The sequence below is a fragment of the Dreissena polymorpha genome, chromosome 5, assembly GCF_020536995.1.
Source record: "Dreissena polymorpha isolate Duluth1 chromosome 5, UMN_Dpol_1.0, whole genome shotgun sequence".
Classification (NCBI taxonomy): Eukaryota; Metazoa; Mollusca; class Bivalvia; order Myida; family Dreissenidae; genus Dreissena; species Dreissena polymorpha.
The window spans coordinates 81,502,885-81,516,362 of record NC_068359.1 but is presented as its reverse complement, the minus strand read 5'-3'; the positions used below and the strand labels follow the sequence as shown (position 1 = coordinate 81,516,362).

Genomic DNA, 13,478 nt, shown 5'->3' with positions numbered 1-13,478 from the left:
CTGGCAGATGACCCCTATTGATTTTCAGGTCACTAGGTCAAAGGTCAAGGTCACAGTGACTCGAAATAATAAATGGTTTCTGGATGATAACTCAAGAACGCTTACGCATAGGATCATGAAACTTCATAGGTACATTGATCATGACTCGCAGATGACCCCTATTGATTTTCAGGTCAAAGGTCAAGGTCACTGTGACTCGAAACAGAAAAATGGTTTCCGGATGATAACTCAAGAACGCTTACGCCTAGGATCATGAAACTTCATAGGTACATTGATCATGACTGGCAAATGACCCCTATTGATTTTGAGGTTACTAGGTCAAAGGTCAAGGTCACGGTGACTCGAAACAGTAAAATGGTTTCCGGATAATAACTCAAGAACGCTTACGCCTAGGATCATCAAATTTCATGGGTACATTGATCATGACTGGCAGAAGAGGGGGTATATTGTTTTGCACATGTCGGTAGGTTGGTCGGTCCGTCCGTCCGTCCACCAGATGATTTCCGGATGATAACTCAAGAACGCTTAGGCCTGAATCATGAAACTTCATAGGTACATTGATCATGACTCGCAGATGATCCCTATTGATTTTCAGGTTACTAGGTCAAGGTCACGGTGACTTGACACAGTAAAATTGTTTCCGGATGATAACTCAAGAAAGATTACGCCTAGGATCATGAAACTTCATAGGTACATTGATCATGACTATCAGATGACTCCTATTGATTTTCAGGTCACTTGGTCGAAGGTCAAGGTCACAGTGACACAAAACGTATTCACACGATGGCTGCGACTACAACTGACAGCCCATATGGGGGGCATGCATGTTTTACAAACAGCCCTTGTTATAAATGTCTTAGTTTCTCGTCATAAACTGTATATGATCTCATTTCATTCCATAGAAAAAGTGAAAGCTGCAACCGTGATAAACAAGGTCACAAATATATTTACAATAAAATTATATATATATATATATATATATATATATATATATATATATATATATATATATATATATATATATATATATATATATATATAGGGTGCCTGAGTTCTTCTTTTTCGGCGTAGCTGTTTAACGTCTCTTTTGACCTTACCTGACCTTTGTAATTGTCCAATAAAATTTCCCGCGGCTAGACACGAATGAATACACTTCATTTATTCCATTGGCTGATTTGAGCATACCACCAGAACATTGAAAACATGGCCGCGTCTTTGTATTCTGTTTTACTGCGCGTTCAGTATGAAACAATTTTATCTCTAATGAAAAGGCTTGATAGATATAACAGTTTTACACTCAACTCTTGACATCAATACAGTTTGTGTGAGCACCTTTTATTTTCAGAGGATTGCCAGCGCCAGAGCGTTTGTACTTAAAGGCTATGTTCTCACATTTATGCTCCCCTTCGAAGAAGAGGGGGTATATTGCTTTGCTCATGTCGGGCGGGCGGTCGGTCCGTCCACCAGGTGGTTTCCGGATAATAACTCAAGAACGCTTGGGGCTAGGATCATGAAACTTCATAGGTACATTGATCATGACTCTCAGATGACCTCTATTGATTTTGAGGTCACTAGGTCAAAGGTCAGGGTCACAGGTGAAGGTCACAGTTACTGGAAATAGGCATTTTAAGGATTTAGCATGGTTCAAACAAGGGAAACAACTACCGTTTATGTATGTTCTTTTTATTTCAGCATTTGCCTCCCTTTAATTCATTTAAAATCTCATTTTACAGCAGAGATTCCAAATCTGACCTGTAAATGAGCCCCATATTTATTGCCAGTGCTAGGTTACCTTTTCCCATTTGATCATTCTTAAGTATTGGTATTGTAATGCTGCTGCTACTGCTACTACTACTAGTACTACTACTACTACTACTACTACTACTACTACTACTACTACTACTATTACTACTTCTACTACTAGTACTACTACTACTACTACTACTACTACTACTACTACTACTACTACTACTACTACTACTACTACTACTACTACTACTACTCCTTCACCACCACCACCACCACCACCACCACCGTTCACAGTGACAGAAAACGTATTCACACAATGGCTGCTACTACAACTTATAGCCCATATAGGGGGGCATGCATGTTTTACAAACAGCCCTTGTTAGTTATAACTTCCATATTCCTGTCTGTACTAGTATAACTAAGTTCATAAAAGTATCGTTTCCCTATCCTGATATTCGTTTTGGACAAACCATTTTATATTGTTTTCGAAATTGAACATTTAACACGTAAAAGTATAAAGTTTTAAACAAGCCGTCGTTCCAACAGTGGAAGCGTGGCCTCACTTTAATGCATTTCATTCCAACCCGCAAGGTATCCGGGTCAGTTCGCGGCCAGTAAAATAATCGTTATATCATAATGACGCTATCGCGTGAACTAGGTTAACTGGAATTTTCTTTACACCAGAAATATGTTTAATGAAGATATTCAGCGATATAATTATGGTATGTCAATAATAGATTCTTAATGTGTTTTCAACAATACCATGATAAATATTATTTTTGATTAATTTAACAAGAATTATTCCACCATATTGACTAATATATTAGGCAGGAGCGCGATGATTCTCGATACTGTTAATAACCGAATCAAATAGCAATGCCCGACAAACCACTAAAACAGAAGAACGCGCGTATAAATATTTAAAAAATGTACGGATACTTCGCGTGTGGCCGGTTGACTCGTATCTTTTAATTTCACCTCCATTCTTCTTTTGGTTTTTTGTTTTGTATCTATAGGTTTATGAACAGCAATATGTAATAATGTAAAATAAGCCGCGTAACATCCCGTACTGCGTGTGATGCAGCTAAGAACTGCACAGAAAGACATTCGCTATCTTTGATCTCATTCATTGAACTCTATCTTTCACCAACTCCAACCACAATCAACGCCGTATATCTTTTTTTTAAAGATATTTCTTGTTCTTCTTAAATCCGTACACCGCCCGGAACCTATCGGACTCCATCACGTTGTCGGACGTGAATCTCGCCCAAAGAAAGCGAGATATCGTCTGCCACAGAATCTCGCGATTAAGTCCCAGTATCCGAACGGACCGGTCCGTCCCGCAGCACCACGTAGTCTTACTTGCAGCCATCGGACTCCTCAATCGCGAAAGTGTCGATGAAAAAACCTGGCTTGCTGAAAGTTTAAATGTTTCACTTAATGTGTATGTGTGGGTATTCGAAAGTTTATTAGGTTCTTCCGATCCTGAGGCTGTATATTATGTCGACCGGAAGTGTGTCCCAGCACTCCTTCTTTATTACTTTATGGACTCATGGCAGTTGGGACGAATTCTGAATTAAAAGCCGCAATTTCCAGCTATTTAGTTCTTAAAGAACGATTTAAAAATTCTTGCATTGTAGGGGGGAGCCGGAATATACCTCCCCTGACCGGTATGGTGACGACCAACCAAACTCACCTGCTTCCGGGAACGTGGATTGAACTAATTCCCTTAGGTGAAAAGCGCATGTTCCAAATACTGCGCAAACCGGACCGCCACTGTATGTAATTAAAGTCCCTTTCTATAATATATTTGAGCCGTTCTACGGCAGAACTGCATTAGTGATTTTTAACACCATGTTTTGTGAAAGGATATCGCTATCATAACAACAAGGAAATAAAACGCGTATCAGTATGTTGTAAACCATTCCATAATAATTTACTGTACAAGGAAACGTTTCATTCGGAAATATGAACGACAACAAACACAAGAAGAGAAATATACAGGATTATTGACTCTTGTGCAATATGCAAAGCAATATTATGAGCAAATGTGTACGGTTGTTCACGTGTTACCCTATGTACGAGCGTAATAATTATAAACGGAACAAGACAGAAGACGAAATTAACAAAAGATTGCCGAGCAATATGGTCCCCTACCGGTGAAACTCCACATTGTCATTAAAAAAAATTATTTTTGATGTAGTAACAAAATGAAAGGACGTGCATAATCTTCATATTGCCATCTATCCATGTTTAAAGTTTCATGAAAAATATGAAGAACTTTTATTTAAAGTTATCGCAGGGTCCAGAAACGTGTGACGGACTGACAGGCAGACAGACGGAGTGCAAACCATAAGTCCCCTCAAGTTTCACCGGTAGGGGACAATAATGTGGTTACGCTCTTACATTGTTAACCTTAGATTAACCAACACTGCACTAGAATATTAATTTTCGGCTCGGGTACTACTTAAATGTATCCCTGGAACTCTTAAGTATACTTAAATGTACCCCTGGTAGGAAAATGTGCTAACACGTACCCGGCCAATGTAGACTATACCCGAGTTATATTCTCGCCCAAGATACGATATCGGAAAGCGCACAACGGAATACGAAACAATAATGTATTTTAACAAAACCCTCTAAAACATGCTTTTTGAGTCGAAGTTTCGATAATATAGAGGCCATTTTACAGAATATTAATATGAACACGTTTAATATGAAAAAATAGTCGACAACGACCGATTTTGCGTTATAATTGCCGGGTACTTTTCAGTATATTTTTCGTACCCGGGGTACATTTAAGTATACTTTAGAGTACCTGGCGTACATTTAAGTAGAGCCCGACAATGACCAATCAAGCACCATGTGCTAACAACACCGAGTACTACACTATAATCCTTAAAGTATTTGGTATTGTAAACTAATATTGTTACATGAATGTATTAACTTATATTACACAGATGTGGTATGTGTGAGTTTGAATTTATGTCGTTTCGACGATTGTGTAGGCTAACTCAAATTGCGTGTATATTGATTACCTAATTGATTGTGTCGTTACCACGCATTTGTTATTTCATTCTCACGGATAATTATATTGAGTCTAAATCTTGTTTTTAATTAAAAATGACAAAATAAGTCGTTATCGCGAGTTGGTTTCCTCGTCATCAGTACTAAATAAATCGTTAGCATAAGTAAGTAATCTTTAATCACGACTTCAAAAAAGTAAACCGTATTTGTTTATATGTATCAGCCGAAGCAGTTGATGACCAGTCTTTATTTCGGAGACGCCTTGACTGACGAACATCTTTACTCACGATTAATATCCTTTATTACGGGCACTTGACAGTAGACAGTCGGAACTCCTCGATTTAATTACCATCTGTGTTTCAAACCGGCCAGGTCAGAACGTGTCCCGTTTGAGGCTCGAACCTTCGACATTCTGCTCCGTAAGCGAACGCCCTATTCAATAGGACACGAAGTTTATTTTTGAATCACATGTGGTTAGCGGGTGGCTATGATAATAATTAATAAAAACATCATTTTGAATGAAAATCATCAAATTATAACGAAAAATCAGCATCTCTGAAAACAAAATTCAAAATGATATATATATATATATATATATATATATATATATATATATATATATATATATATATATATATATATATATATATATATATATATATATATATATATATAACGAGGTATTCAACTCAAAATGACCCGAAAACAGAGTGCATCGCTTTGAACAGCCAAAACTTCATCAATTGTTCAGCGATTTCCATGAATTTTGTCTCATTCAACGCAGAAATGAATTTCCCTTATGGAGATGTACATATCGTCAATATGCTGGGTCAAATTTTAAGAAATACCGGTAACACTATACACAACTCGCGTAACCTAATCGTCATCGATCAGACCTGATCCAAGACTGAAATTTTTACGAAGTAAAGAGCCTTTTCCCTGCAAAGTTCGCGGACCTTAGTACCATAATTCAATAAAAAGTATGAAAAAACATTTTTACCGTTCTTGCCGTTACATCATGCATTTAAACTTAACTGTCCAGTGCCGTTTGAAACCTTTGTTATCCCCCGTCATATGCGGAGGGATATTGTTTTGGCGTTGTCCGTCCGTCCGTCTTTCCGTCCGTCCGGAGCCATATCTTGGAAGTGCTCTGGCGGATTTCATTGAAACTTGGTATGAGTATATATATGGATCAGAGGATGAAGCACGCCAAATGGCAGTGTACACCATCTGTTAATAAATGAGTAATGGCCCTTTGTATCTTGAAAAAATGCTTTTCTGAGTGTCACATATAAAACTTTTGTGTCCAGAAGCATATTGGCGGGGGATATCAATTCAACAAATTTGCTTGTTTACATACATTTCGCACGACCGACATTTTGAACACACGAGTGATTTTATTTGTCCAACGCGTAGGTGAGTTTTTACTCCTGAAGATTTCATTCTTGAATCGGGTCTGATCGATGACGAGTAGGTCATGTTATACGATGCAAAATAAATGTTATCTTATGACAAGTAGTCCCGAGATATCGAAGAAATATTAATGGTATATCTAATGTGTTACGCATCCCCTTAATAGCCACCCACGGTTATATAAAGTATCATTAAAATCACTTGAAATATACGTGTGTGCGTGCGTGTGTGTGTTTCAAAATTTATGAGGTTCTTCCGCGCCTGAGGCTTCATTATGTGAGGACGCGGAGTGTGCCTCAATACTCGAAAGTAATTACTTATTTTTACTCACGAAAGTTATGGTGAATTTTGAATAACAGCTGCAATTTCAAGCCATTTGTATTTAACAGACAGACATATTTAACAGATATACACAATCAGCAACATCGTAATTATTATTATTTTCAATACGAGTTAGTCACGAGCGATATCAATATTACCGATATCGATATGTGTAAGTATTGTAATAAAAACGGTAATCAAGTTATGGTATGAATGAAAAATTTACACAGTTTTAATTAAATTCCAAAAAAAGTTCTTGTTCTTCCTACTAAAACATTATCATCCACAACATATAATATCAATATATACGTTGGCTTATTAGTATTTACTGAGTATTATTAAGTAAATGCACGTAATAAAACTATAAATACATCAAATTCAAGTAAAAAGACAAATGAGGCGAATATGGCTTGAGAAAATAATCCGATCGTTGTTTTTCTGATTTTATTATTCTAAGCACTTCATGTCGAAATATGAAAATTCTCAACAAAAATTGTCTGTATTGCTATTTGTGAAGTCGTTTCCTGTTGCCCTATCAATTTTGATTGAAACAATTGCAAACGTTTATATTTTTGTTTTTGTTTTGCCTGTTTCGAAAGTTATGCGTAAGCAGGGACCTACAAAATAAGCCATAACTAATACCGATATTATTGAAATAATTACACAGATCGATATCGGTAATATTGATTTTGAGAACCGTTGCTCTTGTCCCTTGCGTAAGTCAGTGTAGACCGTGGCACAGTTGCCGGCAAACGACGTAAACCCGAAGACCATAACGAATAGACTCAAGTGTGCTTTGTTTACTTTGTTGACAGCATTACTGTGCAGTGTTAGTGCACTTACACCGTAATCATAGGGAGTTGTATTTTCAAGCAAACGGTGTCGTAGTCAATTATGTATGTCAACAATAAAAGGTCCGTGCTATTTTTCGTTTATTTTTCGGATAAATTTTATTTAAATTAAAATAGTTGAATCGTCAGAACTTAGATCTGATCACCGAAGCACACAGACTGGTCACATTTTACATTTTATTTTAAATTGATTGTTTATTTAATTGACGAGCCCGCTGACCAAGATTGAGAATTATTGAAGTTATTCTGTCAAATTAGAATACCATTCTTTCCTAAAGATAAATGCGTACCTATAGAAACAGCCATACCCCACTTTTTTTTAGATTTATTTAAGATAAACCTACAGCAAATTTTCTGAATTTCTTTTGTTTTAATTGGAATTTAAATTGTGTTATGAAAAGAATCAAATTTTGGTAATAATTTAGCAAACATTGTTACATTAACGTGTAAAGACCAATAAAATTATTACAAAAGTTTGTGTTTTTCTATCACACTTATGACTGAACAGATATATATTAAAAAGATATGAACAAATCAGTTTTCCAGGGTGCCTTCATAGAATTGGCAAGTTAGAATGTAGAAGTTGCATCTGTTTTCAATATCAAGCTTGCCATTATTGTGCTGTAAAGACATACAAAATAAATTTAAATGTCTCACTTTTGTTAAAATAATGGTCATGCCTGTATAAAAATTCCATGTAACTCAATGAAAAGAGGCTATACAGTCTAGTTGAAGGAAAAGAGGCTATTTACTCTAAAGCTCTAAATAGTAGCTTTACATATGTAGTTAACCTTGAAATACACTATTTTGGCTGTAAGATCATTAAAATCATTAATACAGGAGGTAAAATGCTACAGGTGAATAACAAGATCAGCAATTGTTATAGATACACATTACTTAACCAAATTTTTTCAACAATTCTTAAAGTTAATTTAAGTAGAGTAAATTCATAAGTGAGATTTTTTGAAGACATTACAAATGCTAACCGTTATCTTTAAACGTATGCATGTAACATATGTTTCAGACGCCAATAGATTGCCAAAGTAAATCTTCATTAAAAGCATGAGCAGCCATCATCGTAAGCACTTGGCTAACTACATGGCTTCCAAGAAATCTGGCCAGCAATCTAGCAAGAGTGCATCTAGCAGCAATGGCAAAAGTCCTGGGAAGTACAGGTAACATATTTGTTGTAACATTGAAGGGACATGTCACCAATAAAGTATGTTTTTTTTTTAATTCATTAAATGTATCTACTAACAAAATAAAATTTATGAGAAAGTTTTCAATAATTTGTAATTGCATTAAGATAAAATAAAAAAATGCTCCAGACTTTGGGTTCAATGGTAGTTTGAAACTATGTTAGTAATGCAAAAATTTTGCCTAATAAGTATCAATGAAAAGTGTTACACAGGCTTTATTATCCCCCGCCATAGGCGGAGGGATATTGATTTTGCGTTGTCCGTCCGTCCGTCTTTCCGTCCGGCACTTTTGTGTCTGGAGCCATATCTTGGAAGTGCTTTGGCGGATTTCAATGAAACTTGGTATCAGTATATATATGGATAAGAGGAAGATGCACGCCTAATAACATTATGCACCATCTGTTAATAACAGAGTTATGGCCCTTTGTATCTTGGAAAAATGCTTGTTTGTGTCCCGAGTCATATCTTGGAAGTGCTTTGGCGGATTTCATTGAAACTTTGTATCAGTATATATATATGGATAAGAGGATGATGCATGCCAAATGGCATTGTACACCATTGGATAATAAAGGAGTTATGGCCTTTTGTATCTTGAAAAAATGCTTTTTTGAGTGTCAAAAATAACACTTTTGTGTCCAGAAGCATATTGGCGGGGGATATCAATTCAACGAATTTGCTTGTTATTATTCAGATCTTGATAGTTGTTTATCAATAAACAAACAATTATTTAAAAAAAATCTTTATCATGAATGTTATGTTGCTTGTTTGAATGAAATGCATACATTCTTCTTTAATCTGTTTAAGGTTCTTTGAGTCATTATCAGTCTGCAAAACTAAGTTTTTTTGTCTTCATAGCCAATGTGGCTATGAAACTTTGAAAAAGGTCATAGCCAGAGGAAAGTTTTTTATAGCCAGAAAATATAATTTACAGTGACATTATCATGAAAGGACGACAACAGTCGTTATATATAAATTGCAATTGGGGGGTAAGATTGTAAACAAATCAGTACTCCAGGTTTCAAACTTTTATTCCATCACATCTGACACTGAGAGTTTTTTACATTTTGCAATGTTATTTTCATTATTAGCCATAGGAATGATAAACACTGTTACGGTTATTTCGTTATTTCAAAGCTATTAATTAAGACATTAAACCGTTTTACTTAATTTATAATAACCCTGGCACTATTATTTCATTTATAAGCGTAGAATGCAAGTTCAGTGTACCAAAAGTATTACAACATTTTAAATACGCGAGCCAGACTTTACACTCTCTATAACGTCTAAGGGAGATCAGTAATGATAGAAAACTAAAGGAAGTAATCAAGCGTTGTAACTGTAAGAATTTACACCTAAAATGCGTAAATAGATTATTAATTGGTTTATTTGCTCTGAGTTTTTTTCATCGCAATTCAGACAATCTATATTCAATTTTTCTATCGCCAGAGCCTAGATTTCAGCGCATTGGTGATCAGGCTGTGGGTTAATTTTGCAGACTGCATCATGGTTATGCAAGTTTTCAGTTTATTTATACACTTCACAATCCAACAACAATCAATTACTATGCTTCATTTCAGATATGACAGACTTCATTAATTTACATTTAGCTGCTTGACAGTTTTATAGAAGTTTAAAATGTATTCAAAATAAAGATTATTGACACTATTTAATACATTAAAAATCAATTTAAATAAATATACATTAAATTGATGTACACTAGAAGTCGTTTAAAATGAATCACATTTGCTTCAAAACAATTATATTTACCAAAACTAGGTTAGTGAATAACTCCTTAAAAAAATTTTTTGCAGTGTTCTGTCAGATATATCAACTTTGAGTGTTTCGGTCAAGGCCAAGAAGTCCTCAGCTATGAACACCAGATCTGCATACTCCCAGACCCAGCCTAGGGTACTAACAAGAAAATCTGGAAAGGCTGGAATTCTTGAGTAATTGCACACAAAATTCTATCATCTTCAAATTAGCCGATTCCTCTAAAAAATAACATTTTCTCCATTGGAATGTGGAAGCTTAACAAATATAATTCAGGTAACAAATTTTAAAAACAGGAAAGGCTGGCTTTCTGGAGTAACTAGACACATAATAAGTCCATTGATAGTCAGAATTTTTTATCAGTTTTTTTTTGTACAGATGCTGGTTTTGAGGGATTAGGGATGAGTTAACGTTTGGGACTGTTAAGTGTTATGACTATGTGTGTTGATTATGTAGGTCAGTAAAACCTATCATCTACCGGAAAGTTTTTATGTGATCATAACTTTATTCATTTATTTAGTCAAGGAGGTCAATATCCTGCTGTTGTATTGAGTCCATATCCTCTTGCCCACGATTGGTCGATTTTGCAAATTGGAATGGCTAAATGTATATTGCCAACTTTTTTATTTTCGTTTTGATTTCGATACTTTTAAAAACATGGTATAATCAGTCAGCTTTAGAAATGTAAAACTGGAAAAAGGACTGGAAATTACAAACATGCAATCAAAACATTTATTACAAAGGTTTTTCTGTACTAATATTTATAACTTTTTTGTATTCAGATCTTTTTTATTATTTTTGGTATTCATAACTTTTTTTATATTTTCAGAACTATTTTTTGGTATTCGGATTAGTTTTTATTTTTATGTTTAGCCTGCCAGATGAGTTGCTGTTGACGATATTCAGTTATCTCAGTGCTATGGACCTGATCTCAACCTCGCAGGTCTGTTCTCGCTGGAACCCGGTAGCCAATGACAAGTATGTGTCCACTCCTAGCAGTATTTTGACATATCTCACCTCCTACAAAAATGACTTAATCCGATTGGCTTAGAGCGGTCACGTGCCCATGGTGTATTTTCCATACACCCGAGTAATTTCCAAACACCCGAGTAATTTTCCAAACGCCGGCTTGGCTCTCATATGGTATGAAATTACTGAGGGTGTATATCCCATGCACCATCAGTTACTAACAGTGTAACTAATAATATTCACATATTAGGGTTTGTGCATCGCCCAGTCTGCTTGTTTGAATTAAATGCCTACATTTTTTTTGAATCTGTGCCAATTGTTTTGAAAATAGTAGACATTTTTTTCCAAACTATGAACAAATCCCATTAAGGAATATGTTATGTTCAAGGCCCTTAGAGTCAGAGTAAAGCAAGTTCAGTATGTTTATACACTGTTACCTTCCAAGAATAACTTATTGGAACGCTTTATTTCAGATATTGTAGAACTTTGGCCCTCATGTCGACCGGTAAAAAAATCAGGTCATGTTTAAGTTGGTACTAAAATGGCTAAACAATTTGAGTTTGGGCCCGCAAAATAAACTAGATTACCAGACCTTGTGGTAAGTTATGTTTTGCCGCATTTGCTGAGACTGCCAGTCACATAAAATAGATTGGCTTTGGTGGTAAAATAAGTTATGTTACCTTTCTCCCCCTTACTTTGATTCAAGTAGGGAAGTTATCAGGTACTGGCTTGAAGAAGTGTCAAGCACTGTGCACTTTTGTTCTGTGGCGTCTCATCTGGATCCAAACTGTTTGCAAAGGCCTTCAAAATTTGGTTCCAGCACTGAAAGAGTTAGATTGCTGAGATTTGCTAGGCTTGTTCAGGTAAAATGTGAGAAGACGACCTTTATACTGCAGTTATATGGCTGATATACTTCTGAATACTGAACATTTTTAATAAACCCACTATGCCTATGATAATGCAAACATTGAGCCTTATGCCATATGCAGCCAGTGTAGTTCCAGCCCAGCCTGCGCATCCACCTGGTTTGGTCTGGAAATACCCGGTCCATTAATGCGACCACAAAACCTTGTGAGACATTTTAGAGGACAGAGGTGCTCTTCACCAGATTTCCTGGATTCCCAGACTGGTCTGGTGCTAATCGCTGGTCACATTAAACATAAGACCCATTTTTGATTAACGTGACTCATATTTCATATGAATGGCGTTCTGAGAAAACTGGGCACAATGCATGAGCATAAAGTGTCGTCCCAGATTAGCCTGTGCAATCTTCACGGGCTAATCAGGGACGACACTTTTTGCTTTTATGACATTTTTCATTTAAATGAAGTCTCCTCTTAGCAAAAATCCTATTTAGTCGGAAAGTGTTGTCCCTAATCTGGGACGACACTTTATGCACATGCATTATGCCCAGTTTTCTCAGAACGCGATTCATATTTCTCTAAACATGCCAATGCACTTGCCATTTGTTTCAGTGTCCTGTGGGCCTCAGTCTATGAGTTATATGGTGACAAAGGAGAAGCAAATAATGGAAAAGATGACACCACAAACTACAAGAGGCAATGTCTTAAAAGGTCTGTATTTCTTTTTTTTTAAGCTTGGCAAGGCTTAAGCTTACGGGACCTAGGTGTAATCCAAGTAAATGCAGGCTTATCAAAAACTGGTGTGTAAATGTGTGAAAACTATAAAGATAATGCAGAGCTCCAGATAAAAATTTGGTCAAATTCTTATTTACTCCCTATTTTAAAAATTAATTCTTATTTTACCCCCTATTTATAAAATTAATTCTTAACACTATATTACCAAATAATTTGTATTCATTGTTTTTGACACATCAACAATCCAACATTTTGGTTTATAGTCTTGGAAAAGCCTGGCTTTCCACCCGTTTCTTGCTTTCCCATAATCGGACAGCTTTTTCTGGCTCAAATGACCCCACATCTATCTTGCTTTTTTTGCCTTCCACGCTTCGATACACCGCTTCGGTCGGCCATTTTGATTTTTTTATTTAAAACGGTAACTGACACTTCGGCTTAGGTCATAATGGAATTTTTGGTCGCCGTTAAAGTCATATCAAAAATATATATTTAACATTAAATTTTAATGACATTTTGAATGGGTATATTGTATATTACTTGTGTATAAAAATTACGATAAGTGTAATTAAAAAGGTACAATA

At 35.7% G+C, this 13,478-nt stretch overlaps 2 protein-coding genes across 9 annotated transcripts in view; one reads left to right on the top strand and one right to left on the bottom strand.

The window, feature by feature from the left end:
• Positions 1 to 13,478, bottom strand: part of LOC127832613 (protein O-glucosyltransferase 2-like) — a 209,525-nt gene that overhangs the window by 24,172 nt on the left and 171,875 nt on the right. The gene's annotated exons all lie outside the window — the stretch shown is intronic.
• LOC127832615 (F-box only protein 15-like) overlaps positions 5,032 to 13,478 on the top strand; it is a 126,569-nt gene continuing 118,122 nt past the window's right edge. Inside the window, exon 1 of the mRNA XM_052358141.1 lies at positions 5,032 to 5,195. The gene's annotated coding sequence lies outside the window, so the exon portion shown is untranslated. The remainder of the gene's footprint in view (positions 5,196 to 13,478) is intronic.